General features: G+C 49.6%; 2 pseudogenes; both read left to right on the forward strand.

Moving 5' to 3' along the window:
* Nucleotides 1-540: 540 nt before the first annotated feature.
* LOC127673359 (zinc finger and SCAN domain-containing protein 5B-like) lies at nucleotides 541-8,633 on the forward strand (annotated as a pseudogene).
* Nucleotides 8,634-21,583: 12,950 nt separating this feature from the next.
* Nucleotides 21,584-22,240, forward strand: LOC127673437 (zinc finger and SCAN domain-containing protein 5B-like; annotated as a pseudogene).
* The last annotated feature ends 2,706 nt before the right edge of the window (nucleotides 22,241-24,946 follow it).

Consider the following 24,946-nt stretch of genomic DNA (forward strand, 5'->3'; position numbering starts at 1 on the left):
CTCTGGCAGAAATGGGAGGTTCACTAGGAAATACAGTTCGCATTACATGACGCTGTCTTCATGCGAGTGTGCATTTCTTTGAAGCAGTGGCGCCCTCTGGTGGTAAGGACTGTTTCCAGAAGGAAGGAGAAGGCGTCATCTCACTTCTCGGGTAGGAAAGAGCAGGTAGACAGGCCTTTCTGCAAAGAGAATTTTCACAGGCATTTCAGGGGACTGGATAAGCAGGTTGGCTCTTCCTTTGCACCTTCAGTAGTCTTGACTGTGGCACACCCACCCAGCCTGGTACTCTTGCCGCTGCCGCCGCCTTTGGCTTCCCGTTCTTACGGCAGATGACTGGGAAACGTATCTAGTTGGCTTTTCCAAAATTTTACAGCTACTCTGTTTCAGAGCCTCGTAAAGGTGTAGATGCACATAACACCAGCCACCTCTGACAAAGCAGCCAGGCTCAGTGCCCATCCTAACGTGGCTAACGAACCCTAGTTCTGAAAACCACACCAGGACATCGGTGCAAAGTGTAGGTGTAGCTCGGGGTCCACGCCCATGCCGTACTTTGCATGGCAGCACTTGGTGTTCAGATGTCAGTCTTGTGCAGTGGGGACAGACTGGAGAAGTCGCATTGTCAGCTGCAGGCTTTCGAGTTACTGGGAGGGGCATGGAGGAATGGGAAGGTCATTTGACAATAACCTGAAGTACACAGTGAAAACGCTGTACTTGTCTGAGACAAACCCATGGGTAACGCAGCAGCCAAGTTCAGTTCATCAGTATCTGTAACGTCGCATTGGCACAAACACAGACTCCCTGCTGCTGACATAGAACTGAGAACCCGTAAAGGCCAGCGATACATACTGGGGGGAAGACAGCATCTTCAACAGGTGGTGCTGGTCACACTGGACAACCACAAATAGAACGAACATAGACCCATATCCAACACCCTGCATAAAACTCACCTCCAGAAGGGCTGGGACATCAACGTAGGACCAGATACCTTGAATCTGATAAGAGAGAAGATGGGGAACCGGCCTGAGCTCACTGGCCCAGGAAAGGACTCTCTGAACCGAGCACTGATAGCTCTAGGCACTAAGTCCCCGGAATATGTAAGGAGCTAAAGAGCAAGCATTGTGAAAACAAGCCAGTTTAAAAAGTGAGGCCAGACACAGAGTTCTCCAAAGGTTAAACACAGTGGCCGAGAGACATCTTTAAAATGTTCAGCATCTTTGCCCAACAGTGAAAATGCAAGTTAAAGTGACTTTGAGGTTATTTTAGCCTAGTTGTAATGGTTGTGATTTAAAGGGCGGGGGAGGGGAAGGCGTTGGTGACAGACACCTTCAATCCCAGCACTCAGGAGGCAAAGGTGGGTGGATTTCTGAGTTCGAGGCCAGCCTGGTCTACAGAGTAAGTTCCAGGACAGCCAGGGCTACACAGAGAACAGATGCCAAGTGCTGGTGTTTGTGTTTAATAATGAGCACACACTCATTGTGGTGGAAATACGGACTAGTGCGACCACTGTGGAAGTAGCCAGCAAGATCCGAAAATAGCTGCACACTCGTGGGCACACACCCAGAAGACTATACCGCCTTAACTATAGACTATAGACGCTTGCTGCCCGTGGTCATTGTTGCTCTGTTTATAGCCAGAAGGTGTCTGTGATGGTTTGTATATGCTTGGCCCAGGGAGTGGCACTGTTAGGAAGTGTAACCTTGTTAGAGTAGGCGTGTCACTGTGGGCACACCTTATCCTGGCAGTCTCCAGATGAAGATGTAGAACTCTCAGCTCCTCCTGCACCATGCCTGCCTGGGTGCTGCCCTGCTCCCGCCTCGGTGGACAGAACCTCTGAACCTGTAAGCCAGCCCCAATTAAACGTTGTCCTTATAAGAGCTGCCTTGGTCTTGGTGTCTGTTCACAGAAGTAAAACCCTAGGACAATGTCCATTAACCAATGATGTCCATCAAACAACGAAAATATACATGTACACAATGGCTAGTCAACTGTTAGAGACACAAAGCTGTGAAATTCACAGGTCAATGGATGGAGCTGGAATCAAATCATTGCCAGTGAGGCAATCCAGACCGAGAAAGGCAAACATCGCACGTTTCCCCTCATTTGTGGACATTAGCTTTACGTCTTCACATTTCTATGTCTCGTTTGGAATACCCATGAGCTCAGGAAAGGGTGTACGGGTGGGCTGGGGTAGGGGCTTTCGAGGGAGGGGAGGTAGAAGTAATAATATAAACACTTCCTTTTAGAAGCAGAGGCGAAGCTCGAGTTGACTTTATCAGTAGTAAATCATGTGCAACTTAAAGAACAGAGACAGAGGGACTGTGAGATGAAATTCAGTTAGGCAGCGTCACCCCAGGGGCCTGCTCTCGGCACACGACAGTGGTACAGCCATGGCCTGAGTTTGGCTCCCCCTCCTGGTGACAGAGAGAAACAGCAGCTCCCAGACCTGGGACATTCTTTGAGATGAAGAGACATGTGAGAGGGTGTGGAAGAGTAGAGGATATTGGGAAGAAATGTGGAAATGAGGCGACTGGAGAACTGGCTCGAGGCCTAAGATTGCCTGCTGCCCTTGCAGGGCACCCTAATTCAGTTCCCCGGCACCCCTGTCTGGTGGCGCGCCACTTCCCTGTGACTCTGGTTCCAGGGGATCTGGCACCCCGTTCTGGCTTCTGCAGGCACCTGCATAGTCCCGACACATACGTGTACAGACACGTATTCACATAAACAAAATGAAAAAAATATTCTGGACGAGAGAGAATGACTAATGGGGGTGTCTTTGGGCCTCCTTCCTCTTGGCTGTTCCCCTCCCTGTGGTCTCTAGGTAACCACACCTGCTCTAGGTGTCCATCCCATAGCCCTCTGTCCTTTGGCCTGACGGCATCACCTCCCATCCTCCCTTCTCGGTCCCAGGAAAGCCATTTACACGTTCTCGTCATTTTATCCTTCTTGAGAGTCGTCTTCCTCCTGCTCCCCCAGATCTGAGGTCACACAACGGAAGCGGCAGCCTCTCATCCACGCCATTCCTTCACTCGAACAAGAAGGAACAGGGGCTGCGTCCAAAAGGTGCAAGTGAGGCTCGTGGGGTGGAGGGGAAGTGCCGTGAAGACGGAGAGACTCGAGTGCTCGGTGGTCCGTGGGATGCAGGAGGGAAAGGAGGCCCTTTGGCAGAGAGGAAGGACAAACGGCAGTGCCAGGAGTCACACCCCGCCCCACCCCACCCCACCCCATCCCAACTCCCTCTTGAAATTGGCTGCTGCCCAGGGCAAAGGGAGAGAGAGAAAATAGCAAACGCAGGGAGAGCGCGGAAGCACACACAGTGGCCAGAAGTTGCTCGTCCTACAGCAGTGTGTTGAGATCCAGGAGCTATCTGTTCTAAGAAATTAGCGGTCCGTGAGATAGCTCAGGCTAGCCATCTAGGCAGAGGGTTGGCTGTGAGGAATGAAGCCGCGGGGAATGGAAGGAGGGCGGTTCCTCCTCCAGCAGTCTTTCAGGGCTGAAGCCACGAGGAAAGCTCACTTTTGCACTCTCCATGCTCCCGCTTAACCTCTCCAGATCCGTGCCGTCACCCCGCCCCGCAGCTTCCTGCCCCTCTCTGAAAACTAACCTCCCTCCCCTGAATCTAGTTTGTGCTTCCCACACAGCCCGGTGTGAGGTAGATCAGGGATCACAAAAACCCAACTCCCAGGCCCGCGAAGCCGTCGAGCTCCGCCTCCAGGGGCGGGGACTCCCGCGCCCCGCCCACTCCTTGCTGGAATGTGATTGGCTGAGTGTTGTAAAGGTCACCGTCACTGCTAAGTTCGTGAGTTCGGCTGTCCAGCCCTGTCCAGAAGACTTGGCTTTATTCCTGTCACCAACGCCTCCACCCCCTATCCCGGACCTTTCACCCTCCCCTCCCTACCCCCATCTCCACCCCACGTCTGCCTCTTAGAATCTTTCTGCTTTGTTTTTCAAAACAGGGTTTCTCTGTAGCGCCGGCTGAACTTGCTCTGTAGACTAGGTTGGCCTCTAACTGGAGAGCTGCTTGCTTCTGCCTCCTGACTGCTAGGATTAAAGGCGTGGGACACTACCACTGGCTAAGAGATTTTACTAACGGTGCCTATCACTGTCATTTCAAAGTCCACAATGTGAATCAGAGGAGACCTTCCCTCCCCCCCCCCCCGTCAAAACCATTCAATTATATTGTCCTATTATATGTGGGGGTATTTTTCTTACATGTGTATCTGCACATCATGTGTGTGCCTGGTGCCTTCAGGGGTGAGTAGAGGGTGTTAGACCCCTTAGAACTGGAGTTACAGGTGTCTCTGAGCCTTCTTTTGTGGGTGCAAACCCAGATCATTCTCAGGAGCAGTCAGTGATCTTAATCTCTGAGCCATATCGTCTCCAGTCCCTAATGGCTAATGCCCTAAATCTTAGTATCGCCAAGGTTGAAAGGCATTTTGCTTATAGAGTCAAGGGCAGGGAAGAATGTTTTTAGAAAAGTAAAGTAACAACCAGTTTGAGATTAGAGGTATGGTAGTTACACATTAATGACAGATGTATGTAGAGACTGTATTGTATGGATGTATCACCTGTCAATCAACAAACCCTGTGGGCTATTGGAAAGGGTAGAATTGAAGGCAGGACACCCAGGAAGCAGAAGGAGTCTGGGGGTGGGAGAGCTTCCCAGGAAGGAAGGTGCGAGAGAGGCGTGGTACCAAGCACAGGTAGCCAGCCACATGGCCAAATGTAGAGGAAAATAAATGAAATAATTCAAGTTATTATTTGGTCAAAGAATCACTTAGCTATATGGCCAAGGTACATTTACTTTTGGGGACAAGGGGCTGGAAGGAAGAACCCAGACATGACTTCTACAGATGTACAAATAAGAGAATATTCGTTTATGTGGGATGAAGAGGTGGACTCTAGAAGTATGAATATCCCCACAACTCTGGAAAGGAGTTAGTGTAGTGCCCCAGATTCAGACAGATTTCAGTGCTCCATCTCTCCACTGAACAAAAACACACCAATAACTGTTCTTAATCGTCCTCTGTTGAGGAAGAGGACATTTTGCTGGGAATAATTCCTGAGTGGAGACAGCCAGGCTACCTGAGACCTGAGGAGAGCCTGGGAAGTGACTGAGTTCCTGACTGGGAAGAGGCAGAGGCGTCTCTGTTTTTTGGTCAGGACGTTCATCCGATACTGGATCCTGGTGAGTGCAAGGTGGAACTTACCGGGTACTTATTAATTACCCTTGTCCAACACTCTTGAGAAGTTGGTGGCATGTTCCTAGGCAACACCAGAGTTGAGTTTGGACAGGTCTGCTACAGTTGGAATGGTCTTTTTATTATTTTGCATACAATATTTTTCCATTAACTTATTTGTTCACTTTACATCCCAAATTACAGCCCTTTCCTCTCCTCCCAGTTCCCCCTCACACAACCCTTTACCCATCCCCATCATCTCTGAGAAGCGGGAGGTCCGGGCTGGGTACCAACCTATCCTGGTACTTCAAGTAAATTCTCTCCCACTGAGGCCAGACGAGACAGCCAGTTAGGGGAACAGGATCCACAAGTGTGGGGGTCCAGGTCCAGCCCTTGTGTGTTCTTTGGTTGGTGGTTCAGTCTCTGGGAGCCCCCAAGGGTCCAGTTTAGTCGACTCTGTTGATCTTGGGGTCCCTACCCCTTTTGGGTTCCTCAATCCTTCCCCGAATCTTCTACAAGACTCCCCCAGCTCCCCCTAGTGTTTGACTGGGTCTCTGCATCTGTTTCAGTCAGCCCCTGAGTAGAGCCTCTCAGGCAGTTAATGGTGTCAGGGCGTGGTTCTTGCCCATGGGCTGGGTCTCCAGTTGGGCCAGTCATGGGCTGCCTGTTCCCTTCGTCTCTGTTCCATTTTTGTTCCTGCACTCCTTGTCGGTAGGACAGATTTTGGGTTGAAGATTGTGTCTGTGTGTGTGTGTGGGGGGGTTGGAGTCCTCCTCCCTCCACTGGGAGTCCTGCCTGGCTACAGGAGGAGGCCACTTCAGGATCCCTGTCCTCCTCTGCTAGGAGTCTCAGCTGGAGCCACACCCACAGGCTCTCCAGAGCCTGCCCTCTCTCAGGCCTCTGGCGTGTCCTAGGGATTCCTCCTTCCCCTGCTGATTTCTGGTCACTCTCCTGGCCCTCTCTCCTCAGTTCTCTCTACGCCTGATTCCCACTCCCTTCCCCTCCTTGTGCCCTCCCCATCTAGTAACCTCTGTCCACCCACCTCTGAAGTATTTTTCCGCCTTCTGGGTGAGATGCACGCAAGCATCCTCCCTCAGGCCCTCCTTGTTACGTAGCTTCTTTAAGTCTGTGGATTGCAGCCTGGGAATCCTGCACTTCATGGCTAAGAGCCACTTCTCAGTGAGTGCAGAACATGCATGTGCTTGGGTCTGGGTTACCTCAGTCAGGATGATATTTTCTAGCTCCATCCATCTGCCTGAAAAGGTATTGATGTCCTTGTTTGTTTTTAATAGCTGAATGGTATTGCACTGTGTAAAGGAACCACATTTTCTCTACCCAGTCTTCAGTTCAGGGACATCTGGATTGCTTCCCGTTTCTGGCTATTGTAAATAAAGCTGCCACGAACATGGCACTGTTCTTGTGGTACGGTGGAACATCTTTTTTCGCCCAGGCATGGAATAGCTGGGTCTTGAGGTAGATCTACTCCCAAATTTACAAACTGATTTCCAAAGTGTTTGCACTGGTTTGCAGTCTCACCAGCAATGGAGGGCGATTCCCCTTGCTCCACATCCTCGCCAGTGCTCCTGCTGGAGGTTTTGATCTTAGCCATTCTAATGGATGCAAGGTGGACTCTCAGGGTTGTTTCCTCGATGACCAACGATGTTGAACGTTTCTTTAGGTGTTTCTAGGCCATTAGAGATTCTTATGAGAATTCTGTTTAGCTCTGTACCGCCTCTCTCTCTCTCTCTCTCTCTCTGTCTCTCTCAATCTCTCTCTCTCAGTCTCTCTCTCTCAGTCTTTCTCTCTCAGTCTCTCTCAGTCTCTCTCTCTCTCAGATTTATTTATTTTATGTATAGAGTACACCATTGCTCTCCTCAGACACACCAGAAGAGGGCGTTAGATCCCGTTCCAGATGTTTATGAGTCACCATGTGGTTGCTGGGAATTGACCTCAGGACCTCTGAAAAAAGCAGTCAGTGCTCTTAACCACTGAGTCACCTCTCCAGCCCTTTTTTAAAGATTTGTTTATTTATTTTATGTATATGAGTACACTATAGCTGTCTTCAGACACACCAGTTTGTTTATATGGTGGGTTATGGTGTGTGTGTGTGTGTGTGTGTGTGTGTGTATGTATGTGTGTGTGTCTGAATCACCTCTGCCAAATGTGTCCCAGGTAGACCTGACTGGCAAGGGATTGGTGGTGGTTGTGTGTTCCAAGCTGGTTGTTCCTGGTGACCCCTGCCCTGCCCTGCAGGCCAGCACGGCAAACCCAGAGCCAGATAATAGAAGCCAGGGGACTAAGAGCATCTTACCTCTGCGAGCTGTGCCCGGACAGACCCACTGGCAAGGGATTGTGGGACGGTTTCAAGCCGGTTGCTCCTGAGGCCCCTGTAGGCATCCACAGGGAAGCATGACACTCCTGGAGTCCCACAAAGCTCCTCCTGACAGCTGGGCGAGCCGACAGCTGGGCGAGCCGACAGCAGGGCGACCCGAAAGCTGGGCGAGCCCAGAGCCAGCAATGGCGGTCAGCGTACTGTGCGCCGGCTCACCTCAGCTGCTTCTTCTCTGGCGGGTCAGACTGGCAAGCAGAATAGCACCGCGTGTCTCAGTAGGTAAGGTGGGCAGGAAAGAAGGACCCAAAAATTGTCATCTGACCTCCACATTCTTAGGCTAGCACATCCTTCCATAATCAAATAATGTAATACTTTTTCTTTGAGACAGCATTTCATATTTTAAATGTTGTATGAGGAATCTCTTCCCTCTGATTCTCTCAGAGTGAAGGGCGCCGCGCTGCCCCAAGAAGACACTGTTGGGGATGCTGTGCCATCTTTCACCCATATTCTGGAAAGAGATTACGCCTTGAATAGGGATCCTTGGAGTCTTTGTGGTTTTAACTTACCCGCTTCCCAAGGAGTGACCTCCTAAAATGGGCGATACGGAATATGGGCTAGAGGCTGCTAATGCAGGGGCTGCTAGCCCGCAGCCTGCTGCCCCGCAGCCTGTAGAGCAGGTTAACAGCCCTGCTGGCCAGGCTCAGTTTCAGTGCACCAAATGCAAGAAGAGGTTTCATTACGGGTCTCCCTTTGACCTCCACCAAGGGTCACACAGGAGAGAGACCCTGCAAGAGCAACTTGTGCAAGCACGCCTTTCTACAGTTCTCCGACCAGAGAGACCACCAGTGCGTCCACTCCGGGGAGAAGCCTTACACGTGTGCAGTCTGCGGGATGGAGTCTGCCCACGGGTCCACCCTGCAGGGCCACGGTCAGGTCCACACGAAGGAGAAGGATGTGTGTAAGGATTGTGGGAGACGCTTCCGCTACAAGGACAACCTCACTGTCCATTTCCACATCCATTGCGACTCTACATCTGTGGGAAGTGTAACGCTGCTTTCCGACAGTAGCGGACTTGGCGGCGAAACATGAAGACCCCCTTGAGAAAGAGAAAGGCGTCTGCGTAATTCTGGATCCAGTGCCCCACCCCCACCCCACGCCAAAGCCTGAGATTGAAGTCTTTTCCCGGGGAAAGGAGGCTGGGTTGCCTCTACTCCATGAGCGTCATCCCTTCATGGTCATTGTATAGTGCTCCCTGGTGGACAGTTTCACCGCGCCCCGTGGGTTTTCATTTGTTTGAGATAGGGTTAGAACATACAGACAAGTTAAATGTTTTAAATTTTCATTTAAGTTACCCATCTATTCATTAACTTACTTATTTACTTTGAGACAGGGTCTCTCTCTCTCTCTCTCTCTCTCTCTCTCTCTCTCTCTCTCTCGTTCTCTGTCTCTTTCTCTTTCTCTTTCTCTTTCTGAGACAGGGTTTCTCTGTGTAGCCCTGGCTGTTCTGGAACTCACTCTGTAGACCAGACTGGCCTCGAACTCAGAAATCCGCCTGCCTCTGCCTCCCAAGAACTGGGATTAAAGGCGTGCGCCACCACCGCCCAGCTGAGACGGGGTCTCTCTATGTAGCCTGGCCATCCTGACACTCATTATGTAGACCAGTCTGGTGTCTAGATCAGAGATCCTCCTGTCTGCCTCTGGAGCGCTGGCATGAAAGGTATCAGGACGCATTTTCTGTGTGTATGCGTTGCCTGTAATTTTAAAGCATGCTCTGTCTCAGTGGTCAAGAGCACTGACTTCTTTCTAGAGGTCCTGAGTTCTGGTGTGTCTGAAGAGAGTGAAAGTGTACTCATACACACAATAGATAAAAGTCTTAAAAAACAAACCAAAACGAAAAAAACCTATTTTCTTGCCCAAGTGCTGCAGCCCGTGCTGTGACCTCTCCCTTTTCCCTAGCTCCAACTCTGTCACGATTATCCCGCAACTGGGGGGGGGGGGGGATCCAGGAGCTGCTGGCTGCCCCGCGCTTCCCTTACCCTCACCCTGCCCCCGCCCCCGCCCCCGCCCCCGCCCCCGCCCCCGCCCTCACCTTCACCCTCACCCTCACCTTCACCCTCGCCGCCAGCTTTGCCAAGCGGCCAATAACCGCCCGCACTGCCTGCTCTCTTCCGCCCACTTGCTCGCCAATCCGACTCCTTTCCAGTCCTTCTTAAATTCCCTGGGACCTGAAAGTCCCACCTTTTCCCCTTCTTCCAGCAATTGGCTTCCACCTTTTTTTAATTGACACAATCAAGAGCCAATTAGGCAAACACCTCTCTCTACGCCTTTGTATGGGTCTGTGTGGCACGGTGTGTACCAGCAGGTCGGAGGGAAATTTGTGAGAGTTGGTTTTCTTCCTGCTCGTTGTGGGTCCCTGGGATTGAATTCAGGTTGTCATGCTTGGTGCAGGTCGATGGCCTATAAAGTTAATTTAGGGACATGGGCACAGTCTTTTAGCTCAGGATGATCCTGCTTCCCATCTCCCAAATTGGGGGGTGGGGGGAGGACACTGCAGGTGTGAAGCCCTATACCCAGTTTTTTGTGGTGCTGGAGACTGAACTCAGGTTTTCTGTGTTCTAGCTAAACACGATCGCACGATCGATCAATATCCTTTCTTTTTTTAAAAATTTATTTATTTTATGCATACAAGTAAACCATATTAGAGTACACCATTATTCTATTCAGACACACCAGAAGAGAGCACCAGACCCCATTACAGGTGGTTGTGAGCCACCATGTGGTTGTTGGGAATTGAACTCAGGACCTCTGGAAGAGCAGTCGGTGCTCTTTACCGCTGAGCCATCTCTCCAGCCCCTCTTTCTTTTTGTAAGATTAAAGATCTTGATTTGCATCATTGCCTGGTCCTGGGACTATTTAGCCCAGGCTGGTCACGAGCTAGCTTCCTGCCTCTGTCTTTTTTTTTTTTTTTTTTTTTTTAACTATTTCTATTTTATGTGCATTGGTGTTTTGGCTACACATTTCTGTGTGATTTGTGCAGATCATCTGGAAGGGGAGTTACCCATATGGGTGCCGAGGATTGAACCTGGGTCCTCGGAAGAGCAGTCGCTGCTCCTCACCACCCCGGCATCTTCCAGCCCCTTCTGCCTCTGTCTTGGGATCACAGGCTCGAGCCGCCACCCCCACCCCTACCCCCTTCCCTACCCCCACTCTGGGAGACAGGGTTTCTCTGTGTAGCCCTGGCTGTCCTGGAACTCACTCTGTAGACCAGGCTGGCCTCGAACTCAGAAATCCACCGCCTGCCTCTGCCTCCCAAGTGCGGGGATTAAAGGCGTGCGCCACCACTGCCCGGCTTAAAAAAAATTTTTTTTTTTGAGCAGAATCTCATCTTGTTTCCCAGGCTAGTCTTGAACTTGCCACCATCTTCCTGGCTTAGCCTCGGGAGCTCTGGGATTTGAGATTTGACCTAAGACATCCAGCTTTAAGTTTCATCTTGTTTTTATTATTTTATTTTATTTATTTTTTTTTATTTTTTTTTATTTTTTTTTATTTTTTTATTTTTTGGTGATCCCGTGTGGCTATTTTGTAAAATGTTCAGCAGGTGGCAGCAAAGGCTCTGTTCTGACCTGTGGGGCAGGAGGGTTCTGCTTTAACTAGATAGTGCTAGACCAGATCGCGTTTCCTTTCAATGCTTTTACATTTATTTTATGTGTATTGCGCACCATGGAAGCACCAGGTGCCTGTGCTGGTCGGATGAGAGCATCAGATCTCCGGAATCTGCAGTCATAGATCATTGTTAGCCACCATGTGGGCGCTGGAAACCTGGATTCTCCACAAGATCTACAAGTGCTAGTAAACGCTGAGTCAACTCCCTAGCCCAAGGGCTAGCGGCTTTTCTAGCTGGTAAACCAGTAAAGCGAAATCTTATTGAAATCAGGTTGAATTTTGTGAGAAGTGTGTGAAGCTAGATTTAACGGCCCTTTTCTCCCCCATTTTTTAAAAGATTTGTTATTTATTAAATGTAAGTACGCTGTAGCTGCCTTCAGACAGGTTTTCTTCTCACTCAGGCCCTGCTCTCTCTGGCCCAAAGACTTATTTATTGTTATATTTACATATACAGTACAGTGTAGCTGTTCAGCGCACCGGAAGAGGGCGTCAGATCTCACTATGGATGGTTGTGAGCCACCATGTGGTTCCTGGGATTTGAACTCAGAGCCTTCGGAAGAGTAGCCAGTGATCTTAACCACTGAGCCATCTCTCCAATCCCCCTCTCCAATTTTTTTTAAAAATTTATTTAACAAAACATCCACAAAACAAAACACCCAGTCTCATTTTCTGGTAGTTGATGGTGAAGAAAACCTTTAATCCTAGCACTTAGTAGGCAAAGGCAGGCGGGCCAGCCTGGTCTGTAGACGGAGTTCTTTGTGGGAGGGGCATTGGGTATCCCTTTTTTAATACCTAAGTACACTGTAACTGTCTTCAGACACTCCAGAAGAGGGCATCAGATCCCATTACAGATGGTTGTGAGCCACCACATGGTTGCTGGGATTTGAACTCAGGACCTCTGGAAGAGCAGTCGGTGCTCTTAACCACTGAGCCATCTCTCCAGCCCCCTAGAGGGAGTTCTTAAGGACAGCCAGAGCTATTTGGAGAAACCCTCTCTTGAAGGAAAAAAAAAGATTTTAAATTGTGTATGTGTGTGAGTGTGTGTGTATGTATGTGTGTGTGTGGGTGTATGCGTATAAGTGTGTGTGTGTGAGTGTGTGTGTGTGTGAGTGTGTGTGGGGTGTGTGTATGTGCGTGTGAGTGTGTGTGTGAGTGTGTGTATGTTTGTGTGTATAGGTGGGTGTATGCGTATAAGTGTGTGTGTGTGAGTGTATATGTGTGAGGTGTGTGTATGTGTGTGTGAGTGTGTGTGTGAGTGTAGTAAGAGTGTGTGTGTGTTAGTGTGTGTGCACACGAGTGTGTGTGTGTGTGTGTGTGTGTGTGCGCGTGTATGCCTGCAGAAGCCAGAAGAGGACAGGAAATCACTCCCCTGCCCCGGGAGTTAGAAGTGGCTGGAGCTGCCCAGTGTGCGTGCTGGGAAGGACTCTGTCCTTGTGAGATCCATCGTATGCTGAGCCATCCCCCCAGTTCCTAATGCTCTCATTTATTTACTTTGTATTTGGAGGTGGTTCTGTGCCACCGTGTCCTTGTAGAGGAAGCCGTTCTCTTTCCACCTTGTGACATCCAGTACCTAATTCAGGTCACCCGACTTAGTGGTGGCTTTACTGGCTGCACAGTTTCCCTGCCTCTGATATTTCATGAGTTAAAAATCTTACAAGGAGCCGGACGGTGGTGGTGCACGCCTGTAATCCCAGCACTCTGGGAGGCAGAGGCAGGCAGATTTCTGAGTTCGAGGCCAGCCTGGTCTACAGAGTGAGTTCCAGGACAGCCAGGGCTACACAGAGAAACCCTGTCTCGAAAAAACCAAAAACAAAACAAAACAAAACAAAACAAAACAAAAAACAAAAAACAAACCAAAAAAAAAAACAAAAACAAAAAAACTTACAAGGAATTTTGTTATTACAACCCTGAAATAAATGAAGTTGTTCTTAATGTGAGATGATCTCTTTTTGTTTGTTTGTTTGTTTGTTTGTTTTTCAAAATAAGGTTCTCTGTGTAACAGTCCTGGCTGTCCTGGAACTCGCTGGGCTGGCCACTAATTCAGAGATCAGCCTGCTTCTACCTCCTAAATGCTGGGATTAAAGATGGCGCCCACTACCGCCTGGCAAAATTTCTTTTTTTAATACGATTTTTAAAAAATTTTAAACACATTGGTGTTTTGCTTGCGTGTGTGTCTGTATGAGGGTGTGAGACCTCCTGGAACTTGATTCACAGTTGTGAGCTGTCATGTGGGTGCTGGGAATTGATCCTGGGTCCTCTGGAAGAGCAGCCAGTGCTCTTAACTGTTGAGCCATCTCTTCAGTCCCTGTAATAGTCTCTTCGTTGCAACTTGTTTTTGCTATATCAGCTTTTTGGATTTATTTGTTTGCTTCTTAGGTCATTTGTTTGTTTGCCTGTCTATCTACCTACCTAGCTATTTATTTATTTTCCGTACTAGAGATTGGTCCTAGGGCCTCCAGCCCCTCAAAAGAATGTTTCTACTGAGTCAGTTACATTCTCAGCCCTGTTTTACAGTTTTGTTTTGTTTTTTAACTTTGGGACAGGGTCTCAGAACTCATTCTAGCCCATGATGGTCTTGAACTTGGGATCCTCGTGCCTCAGTCTTCTTGGTAGCTAGGATTACAGACCTGTGACATCAGACACAATAATAAATAATTATTAATAATTACTTATACAATGTTTTATGTCTTACTATATACTATATAATATACTGTTGTATATTATTTAACAGCATAATTATTCACATGATAATAACAACATTAGTAGTAGTAGTAGTAGTAGTAGTAGTAGTAGTAGTAGTAGTATTGGGACAGGATTTCTCTGTGTAGCACTGGCTTTTCTGGACCTCACTCTGTAGACCAGGCCAAACTCAAACTCACAGATCCACCCGCCTCTGCCTCCTGAGTGCTAGTTTTAAAGGTGTGCGCCACCACCGCCCATTTTCATAGCTCATTTTTTTTAATAAAGGCATTTAGTTTATTTTTCAAAAAATATTTTTCTAGAAGCTTTGAGTACTGACTGCAATTTTACATGATCATAATCTTTTAACAAAATCTTTCTGGCCGACAGGTATCACTCAAGCGAACAGCTTGTCCAGGTCTGCTTTTGCAACCCCTGGCTGAGGGGAAGAGTGCGGTGAGGCTGCCTGTGTACCTGCTGCTGACCAAGGTGGTGATGCAGCCCTGACTGAGGCAGTAAGGTCACTCAGCCATCTGCCTTTTGTTTTCAAACACCTCATGCCCAACTCTGTCCTGTACTTGGTAGTTTTCTATACACGTTTCTTTCTTTTCTTTCTTCCTTTCTTCCTTTCTTCCTTCCTTCCTTTCTTTCTTTCTTTCTTTCTCTCTCTCTCTCTTTCTTTCTTTCTTTCTTTCTTTCTTTCTTTCTTTCTTTCTTTCTTTCTTTCTTTCTTTCTTTCTTTCTTTCTTTCTTTCTTTTTTGGATTTGGTTTTTTCGAGACAGGGTTTCTCTGTGTAGCCCTGGCTGTCCTGGAACTCAGAAATCCGCCTGCCTCTGCCTCCCAGAGTGCTGGGATTACAGGCGTGCGCCACCACCACCTGGACAATTTGGTAGTTTTCTATACAAGTTTCTTTACACTCCCTCCAATTCAGGGAGAGAAAAAGGAAAAACTGGTTTGGCTTAATAGGAATCTTACATTCCTTTCAAAGACATCACAAAAGGCCAGATTAAAGATGCAAGCTCCAGCCTGTGGTGGCAGCGGTGGGGGGCGGGGCTGCGGTTGGTGGCCATGCACGCCTTTAATCCCAGCCCTGGGGAGGCAGAGGCAGGTGGATTTCTGAGTTCGAGGCCAGCCTGGTCTAAAGAGTGAGTTCCAGGACAGCCAGGGCTACACAGAGAACAGATGCCAAGTGCTGGTGTTTGTGTTTAATAATGAGCACACACTCATTGTGGTGGAAGTACAGACTAGTGCGACCACTGTGGAAGTAGCCAGCAAGATCCGAAAATAGCTGCACACTCGTGGGCACACACCCAGAAGACTATACCGCCTTAACTATAGACTATAGACGCTTGCTGCCCGTGGTCATTGTTGCTCTGTTTATAGCCAGAAGGTGTCTGTGATGGTTTGTATATGCTTGGCCCAGGGAGTGGCACTGTTAGGAAGTTTAACCTTGTTAGAGTAGGTGTGTCACTGTGGGCACACCTTATCCTGGCAGTCTCCAGATGAAGATGTAGAACTCTCAGCTCCTCCTGCACCATGCCTGCCTGGATGCTGCCCTGCTCCCGCCTCGATGGACAGAACCTCTGAACCTGTAAGCCAGCCCCAATTAAACGTTGTCCTTATAAGAGCTGCCTTGGTCTTGGTGTCTGTTCACAGAAGTAAAACCCTAGGACAATGTCCATTAACCAATGATGTCCATCAAACAACGAAAATATACATGTACACAATGGCTAGTCAACTGTTAGAGACACAAAGCTGTGAAATTCACAGGTCAATGGATGGAGCTGGAATCAAATCATTGCCAGTGAGGCAATCCAGACCGAGAAAGGCAAACATCGCACGTTTCCCCTCATTTGTGGACATTAGCTTTACGTCTTCACATTTCTATGTCTCCTTTGGAATACCCATGAGCTCAGGAAAGGGTGTACGGGTGGGCTGGGGTAGGGGCTTTCGAGGGAGGGGAGGTAGAAGTAATAATATAAACACTTCCTTTTAGAAGCAGAGGCGAAGCTCGAGTTGACTTTATCAGTAGTAAATCATATGCAACTTAAAGAACAGAGACAGAGGGACTGTGAGATGAAACTCAGTTAGGCAGCATCACCCCAGGGGCCTGCTCTCAGCACACGACAGTGGTACAGCCATGGCCTGGGTCGGCCTGAGTTTGGCTCCCCCTCCTGGTGACAGAGAGAGACAGCAGCTCCCATACCTGGGACATTCTTTGAGATGAAGAGACATGTGAGAGGGTGTGGAAGAGTAGAGGATATTGGGAAGAAATGTGGAAATGAGGCGACTGGAGAACTGGCTCGAGGCCTAAGAGTGCCTGCTGCCCTTGCAGGGCACCCTAATTCAGTTCCCGGCATCCCTGTCTGGTGGCGCGCCACTTCCCTGTGACTCTGGTTCCAGGGGATCTGGCACCCCGTTCTGGCTTCTGCAGGCACCTGCATAGTCCCGACACATACGTGTACAGACACGTATTCACATAAACAAAATGAAAAAAATATTCTGGACGAGAGAGAATGACTAATGGGGGTGTCTTTGGGCCTCCTTCCTCTTGGCTGTTCCCCTCCCTGTGGTCTCTAGGTAACCACACCTGCTCTAGGTGTCCATCCCATAGCCCTCTGTCCTTTGGCCTGACGGCATCACCTCCCATCCTCCCTTCTCGGTCCCAGGAAAGCCATTTACACGTTCTCGTCATTTTATCCTCCTTGAGAGTCGTCTTCCTCCTGCTCCCCCAGATCTGAGGTCACACAACGGAAGCAGCAGCCCGACAGCTGTCATCCACGCCATTCCTTCACTCGAACAAGAAGGAACAGGGGCTGTGATCAAAAGGTGCATGTGAGGCTCGTGGGGTGGAGGGGAAGTGCGGTGAAGACGGAGAGACTCGAGTGCTCGGTGGTCCGTGGGATGCAGGAGGGAAAGGAGGCCCTTTGGCAGAGAGGAAGGACAAACGGCAGTGCCAGGAGTCACACCCCGCCCCACCCCACCCCACCCCCAACTCCCTCTTGAAATTGGCTGCTGCCCAGGGCAAAGGGAGAGAGAGAAAATAGCAAACGCAGGGAGAGCGCGGAAGCACACACAGTGGCCAGAAGTTGCTCGTCCTACAGCAGTGTGTTGAGATCCAGGAGCTATCTGTTCTAAGAAATTAGCGGCCCGTGAGATAGCTCAGGCTAGCCACCTAGGCAGAGGGTTGGCTGTGAGGAATGAAGCCGCGGGGAATGGAAGGAGGGCGGTTCCTCCTCCAGCAGTCTTTCAGGGCTGAAGCCACGAGGAAAGCTCACTTTTGCACTCTCCATGCTCCCGCTTAACCTCTCCAGATCCGTGCCGTCACCCCGCCCCGCAGCTTCCTGCCCCTCTCTGAAAACTAACCTCCCTCCCCTGAATCTAGTTTGTGCTTCCCACACAGCCCGGTGTGAGGTAGATCAGGGATCACAAAAACCCAACTCCCAGGCCCGCGAAGCCGTCGAGCTCCGCCTCCAGGGGCGGGGACTCCTGCGCCCCGCCCACTCATTGCTGGAATGTGATTGGCTGAGTGTTGTAAAGGTCACCGTCGCTGCTAAGTTCGTGAGTTCCGCTGTCCAGCCCTGTCCAGAAGACTTGGCTTTATTCCTGTCACCAACGCCTCCACCCCCTATCCCGGACCTTTCACCCTCCCCTCCCTACCCCCATCTCCACCCCACATCTGCCTCTTAGAATCTTTCTGCTTTGTTTTTCAAAACAGGGTTTCTCTGTAGCGCCGGCTGTCCTGGAACTTGCTCTGTAGACTAAGTTGGCCTCTAACTGGAGAGCTGCTTGCGTCTGCCTCCTGACTGCTAGGATTAAAGGCGTGGGACACTACCACTGGCTAAGAGATTTTACTAACGGTGCCTATCACTGTCATTTCAAAGTCCACAATGTGAATCAGAGGAGACCTTCCCTCCCCACCCCCCCCCCCGTCAAAACCATTCAATTATATTGTCCTATTATATGTGGGGGTATTTTTCTTACATGTGTATCTGCACACCATGTGTGTGCCTGGTGCCTTCAGGGGTGAGAAGAGGGTGTTAGAACTCCTTAGAACTGGAGTTACAGGTGTCTCTGAGCCTTCTTTTGTGGGTGCAAACCCAGGTCATTCTCAGGAGCAGTCAGTGATCTTAATCTCTGAGCCATATCGTCTCCAGTCCCTAATGGCTAATGCCCTAAATCTTAGTATCGCCAAGGTTGAAAGGCATTTTGCTTATAGAGTCAAGGGCAGGGAAGAATGTTTTTAGAAAAGTAAAGTAACAACCAGTTTGAGATTAGAGGTATGGTAGTTACACATTAATGACAGATGTTTGTAGAGACTGTATTGTATGGATGCATCACCTGTCAATCAACAAACCCTGTGGGCTATTGGAAAGGGTAGAATTGAAGGCAGGACACCCAGGAAGCAGAAGGAGTCTGGGGGTGGGAGAGCTTCCCAGGAAGGAAGGTGCGAGAGAGGCGTGGTACCAAGCACAGGTAGCCAGCCACATGGCCAAATGTAGATTAAAAATAAATGAAATAATTCAAGTTATTATTTGGTCAGAGAATCACTTAGCTATATGGCCAGGGTATATTTACTTTTGGGGACAAGGGGCTGGAAGGAAGAACCCAGACATGACTTCTACAGATGTACAAATAAGAGAATATTCGTTTATGTGGGATGAAGAGGTGGACTCTAGAAGTATGAATATCCCCACAACTCTGGAAAGGAGTTAGTGTAGTGCCCCAGATTCAGACAGATTTCAGTGCTCCATCTCTCCACTGAACAAACACACACCAATAACTGTTCTTAATCGTCCTCTGTTGAGGAAGAGGACATTTTGCTGGGAATAATTCCTGAGTGGAGACAGCCAGGCTACCTGAGACCTGAGGAGAACCTGGGAAGTGACTGAGTTCCTGACTGGGAAGAGGCTTGTTGGTCAGGACGTTCATCCGATACTGGATCCTGGTGAGTGTAAGGTGGAACTTACCAGGTACTTATTAATTACCCTTGTCCAACACTCTTGAAAAGTTGGTGGCATGTTCCTAGGCAACACCAGAGTTGAGTTTGGACAAGTCGGCTACAGTTGGAATGGTCTTTTTATTATTTTGCATACAATATTTTTCCATTAACTTATTTGTTCACTTTACATCCCAAATTACAGCCCTTTCCTCTCCTCCCAGTTCCCCCTCACACAACCCTTTACCCATCCCCATCATCTCTGAGAAGGGGGAGGTCCGGGCTGGGTACCAACCTATCCTGGTACTTCAAATAAATTCTCTCCCACTGAGGCCAGACGAGACAGCCAGTTAGGGGAACGGGATCCACATGTGTGGGGGTCCAGGTCCAGCCCTTGTGTGTTCTTTGGTTGGTGGTTCAGTCTCTGGGAGCCCCCAAGGGTCCAGTTTAGTCGACTCTGTTGATCTTGGGGTCCCTACCCCTTTTGGGTTCCTCAATCCTTCCCCGAATCTTCTACAAGACTCCCCCAGCTCCCCCTAGTGTTTGACTGGGTCTTTGCATCTGTTTCAGTCAGCCCCTGAGTAGAGCCTCTCAGGCAGTTAATGGTGTCAGGGCGTGGTTCTTGCCCATGGGCTGGGTCTCCGGTTGGGCCAGTCATGGGCTGCCTGTTCCCTTCGTCTCTGTTCCATTTTTGTTCCTGCACTCCTTTTCGGTAGGACAGATTTTGGGTTGAAGATTGTGTGTGTGTGTGTGGGGGGGGGGGGTTGGCGTTCTCCTCCCTCCACTGGGAGTCCTGCCTGGCTACAGGAGGAGGCCACTTCAGGATCCCTGTCCTCCTCTGCTAGGAGTCTCAGCTGGAGCCACACCCACAGGCTCTCCAGAGCCTGCCCTCTCTCAGGACTCTGGCGTGTCCTAGGGATTCCTCCTTCCCCTGCTGATTTCTGGTCACTCTCCTGGCCCTCTCTCCTCAGTTCTCTCTACGCCTGATTCCCACTCCCTTCCCCTCCTTGTGCCCTCCCCATCTAGTAACCTCTGTCCACCCACCTCTGAAGTATTTTTCTGCCTTCTGGGTGAGATGCAAGCAAGCATCCTCCCTCAGGCCCTCCTTGTTACGTAGCTTCTTTAAGTCTGTGGATTGCAGCCTGGGAATCCTGTACTTCATGGCTAAGAGCCACTTCTCAGTGAGTGCAGAACATGCATGTGCTTGGGTCTGGGTTACCTCAGTCAGGATGATATTTTCTAGCTCCATCCATCTGCCTGAAAAGGTATTGATGTCCTTGTTTGTTTTTAATAGCTGAATGGTATTGCATTGTGTAAAGGAACCACATTTTCTTTACCCAGTCTTCAGTTAAGGGACATCTGGATTGCTTCCCGTTTCTGGCTATTGTAAATAAAGCTGCCACGAACATGGCACTGTCCTTGTGGTACGGTGGAACATCTTTTTATGCCCAGGCATGGAATAGCTGGGTCTTGAGGTAGATCTACTCCCAAATTTACAAACTGATTTCCAAAGTGTTTGCACTGGTTTGCAGTCTCACCAGCAATGGAGGGCGATTCCCCTTGCTCCACATCCTCGCCAGTGCTGCTGCTGGAGGTTTTGATCTTAGCCATTCTAATGGATGCAAGGTGGACTCTCAGGGTTGTTTCCTCAATGACCAACGATGTTGAACGTTTCTTTAGGTGTTTCTAGGCCATTAGAGATTCTTATGAGAATTCTGTTTAGCTCTGTACCGCCTCTCTCTCTCTCTCTCTCTCTCTCTCTCTCTCTCTCAATCTTTCTCTCTCAGTCTCTCTCTCTCAGTCTCTCTCTCTCTCTCTCTCAGATTTATTTATTTTATGTATAGAGTACACCATTGCTCTCCTCAGACACACCAGAAGAGGGCGTTAGATCCCGTTCCAGATGTTTATGAGTCACCATGTGGTTGCTGGGAATTGACCTCAGGACCTCTGAAAAAAGCAGTCAGTGCTCTTAACCACTGAGTCACCTCTCCAGCCCTTTTTTAAAGATTTGTTTATTTATTTTATGTATATGAGTACAGTATAGCTGTCTTCAGACACACCAGTTTGTTTATATGGTGGGTTATGGTGTGTGTGTGTGTGTGTGTGTGTGTGTGTGTGTGTGTGTGTGTGTATGTGTGTGTGTGTCTGAATCACCTCTGCCAAATGTGTCCCATGTAGACCTGACTGGCAAGGGATTGGTGGTGGTTGTGTGTTCCAAGCTGGTTGTTCCTGGTGACCCCTGCCCTGCCCTGCAGGCCAGCACGGCAAACCCAGAGCCAGATAATAGAAGCCAGGGGACTAAGAGCATCTTACCTCTGCGAGCTGTGCCCGGACAGACCCACTGGCAAGGGATTGTGGGACGGTTTCAAGCATGTTGCTCCTGAGGCCCCTGTAGGCGTCCACAGGGAAGCATGACACTCCTGGAGTCCCACAAAGCTCATCCTGACAGCAGGGCGAGCCAACAGCAGGGCGAGCCGACAGCAGGGCGAGCCGACAGCAGGGCGAGCCGAGAGCCAGCAATGGCGGTCAGCGTACTGTGCGCAGGCTCACCTCTGCTGCTTCTTCTCTGGCGGGCCAGACTGGCAAGCAGAATAGCACCGCGTGTCTCAGTAGGTAAGGTGGGCAGGAAAGAAGGACCCAAAAATTGTCATCTGACCTCCACATTCTTAGGCTAGCACATCCTTCCATAATCAAATAATGTAATACTTTTTCTTTGAGACAGCATTTCATATTTTAAATGTTGTATGAGGAATCTCTTCCCTCTGACTCTCTCAGAGTGAAGGGTGCCCCAAGAAGACACTGTTGCGGATGCTGTGCCATCTTTCACCCATATTCTGGAAAGAGATTCCGCCTTGAATAGGGATCCTCGGAGTCTTTGTGGTTTTAAATTACCCGCTTCCCAAGGAGTGACCTCCTATATGGGCGATACGGAATATGGGCTAGAGGCTGCTAATCCAGGGGCTGCTAGCCTGCAGCCTGCTGCCCCGCAGCCTGTAGAGCAGGTTTACAGCCCTGCTGGCCACGCTCAGTTTCAGTGCACCAAATGCAAGAAGAGGTTTCATTACGGGTCTCCCTTTGACCTCCACCAGGGGTCACACAGGAGAGAGACCCTGCAAGAGCAACTTGTGCAAGCACGCCTTTCTACAGTTCTCCGACCAGAGAGACCACCAGTGCGTCCACTCCGGGGAGAAGCCTTACCCGTGTGCAGTCTGCGGCATGGAGTCTGCCCACGGGTCCACCCCGCAGGGCCACGGTCAGGTCCACACGAAGGAGAAGGATGTGTGTAAGGATTGTGGGAGACGCTTCCGCTACAAGAACAACCTCACTGTCCATTTCCACATCCATTGCGACTCTACATCTGTGGGAAGTGTAACGCTGCTTTCCGACAGTAGCGGACTTGGGGGCGAAACATGAAGACCCCCTTGAGAAAGAGAAAGGCGTCTGTGTAATTCTGGATCCAGTGCCCCACCCCCACCCCACGCCAAAGCCTGAGATTGAAGTCTTTTCCCGGGGAAAGGAGGCTGGGTTGCCTCTACTCCACGAGCGTCATCCCTTCATGGTCATTGTATAGTGCTCCCTGGTGGACAGTTTCACCGCGCCCCGTGGGTTTTCATTTGTTTGAGATAGGGTTAGAACATACAGACAAGTTAAATGTTTTAAATTTTCATTTAAGTTACCCATCTATTCATTAACTTACTTATTTACTTTGAGACAGGGTCTCTCTCTCTCTCTCTCTCTCTCTCTCTCTCTCTCGTTCTCTGTCTCTTTCTCTTTCTCTTTCTCTTTCTGAGACAGGGTTTCTCTGTGTAGCCCTGGCTGTTCTGGAACTCACTCTGTAGACCAGACTGGCCTCGAACTCAGAAATCCGCCTGCCTCTGCCTCCCAAGAACTGGGATTAAAGGCATGCGCCACCACCGCCCAGCTGAGACGGGGTCTCTCTATGTAGCCCGGCCATCCTGACACTCATTATGTAGACCAATCTGGTGTCTAGATAAGAGATCCTCCTGTCTGCCTCTGGAGCGCTGGCATGAAAGGTATCAGGACTTATTTTCTGTGTGTATGCGTTGCCTGTAATTTTAAAGCATGCTATGTCTCAGTGGTCAAGAGCACTGACTTCTTTCTAGAGGTCCTGAGTTCTGGTGTGTCTGAAGAGAGTGAAAGTGTACTCATACACACAATAGATAAAAGTCTTAAAAAACAAACCAAAACGAAAAAAACCTATTTTCTTGCCCAAGTGCTGCAGCCCGTGCTGTGACCTCTCCCTTTTCCCTAGCTCCAACTCTGTCACGATTATCCCGCAACTGGGGGGGGGGGGGGATCCAGGAGCTGCTGGCTGCCCCGCGCTTCCCTTACCCTCACCCCACCCTCACCCTCGTCCTTGCCCCCGCCCTCGCCCCTGCCCCCGCCCCCGCCCTCGCCCCCGCCCTCACCCTCACCTTCACCCTCGCCGCCAGCTTTGCCAAGCGGCCAATAACCGCCCGCACTGCCTGCTCTCTTCCGCCCACTTGCTCGCCAATCCGACTCCTTTCCAGTCCTTCTTAAATTCCCTGGGACCTGAAAGTCCCACCTTTTCCCCTTCTTCCAGCAATTGGCTTCCACCTTTTTTTAATTGACACAATCAAGAGCCAATTAGGCAAACACCTCTCTCTACGCCTTTGTATGGGTCTGTGTGGCACGGTGTGTACCAGCAGGTCGGAGGGAAATTTGTGAGAGTTGGTTTTCTTCCTGCTCGTTGTGGGTCCCTGGGATTGAATTCAGGTTGTCATGCTTGGTGCAGGTCGATGGCCTATAAAGTTAATTTAGGGACATGGGCACAGTCTTTTAGCTCAGGATGCTCCTGCTTCCCATCTCCCAAATTGGGGGGTGGGGGGAGGACACTGCAGGTGTGAAGCCCTACACCCAGTTTTTTGTGGTGCTGGAGACTGAACTCAGGTTTTCTGTGTTCTAGCTAAGCACGATCGCACGATTGATCAATATCCTTTCTTTTTTTTAAAAAAATTATTTATTTTATGCATACAGGTAAACCATATTAGAGTACACCATTATTCTATTCAGACACACCAGAAGAGAGCACCAGACCCCATTACAGGTGGTTGTGAGCCACCATGTGGTTGTTGGGAATTGAACTCAGGACCTCTGGAAGAGCAGTCGGTGCTCTTTACCGCTGAGCCATCTCTCCAGCCCCTCTTTCTTTTTGTAAGATTAAAGATCTTGATGTGCATCATTGCCTGGTCCTGGGACTATTTAGCCCAGGCTGGTCACGAGCTAGCTTCCTGCCTCTGTCTTTTTTTTTTTTTTTTAACTATTTCTATTTTATGTGCATTGGTGTTTTGGCTACATATTTCTGTGTGATTTGTGCAGATCATCTGGAAGGGGAGTTACCCATATGGGTGCCGAGGATTGAACCTGGGTCCTCGGAAGAGCAGTCACTGCTCCTCACCACTCCAGCATCTTCCACCCCCTTCTGCCTCTGTCTTGGGATCGCAGGCTCGAGCCGCCACCCCCACCCCCACCCCCACTCTGGGAGACAGGGTTTCTCTGTGTAGCCCTGGCTGTCCTGGAACTCACTCTGTAGACCAGGCTGGCCTCGAACTCAGAAATCCACGGCCTGCCTCTGCCTCCCAAGTGCGGGGATTAAAGGCGTGCGCCACCACTGCCCGGCTTAAAAAAATTTTTTTTTGAGCAGAATCTCATCTTGTTTCCCAGGCTAGTCTTGAACTTGCCACCATCTTCCTGGCTTAGCCTCGGGAGCTCTGGGATTTGAGATTTGACCTAAGACATCCAGCTTTAAGTTTCATCTTGTTTTTATTTTTTTTATTTTGTTTTTTTTGTTTTTTTTTTTTTTTTTTTTTGGTGACCCCGTGTGGCTATTTTGTAAAATGTTCAGCAGGTGGCAGCAAAGGCTCCGTTCTGACCTGTGGGGCAGGAGGGTTCTGCTTTAACTAGATAGTGCTAGACCAGATCGCGTTTCCTTTTAATGCTTTTACATTTATTTTATGTGTATTGCGCACCATGGAAGCACCAGGTGCCTGTGCTGGTCGGATGAGAGCATCAGATCTCCGGAATCTGCAGTCATAGATCATTGTTAGCCACCATGTGGGCGCTGGAAACCTGGATTCTCCACAAGATCTACAAGCCTAGTAAACGCTGAGTCA

The sequence above is a fragment of the Apodemus sylvaticus genome, chromosome 1 (assembly GCF_947179515.1).
Source record: "Apodemus sylvaticus chromosome 1, mApoSyl1.1, whole genome shotgun sequence".
NCBI lineage: Eukaryota > Metazoa > Chordata > Mammalia > Rodentia > Muridae > Apodemus > Apodemus sylvaticus.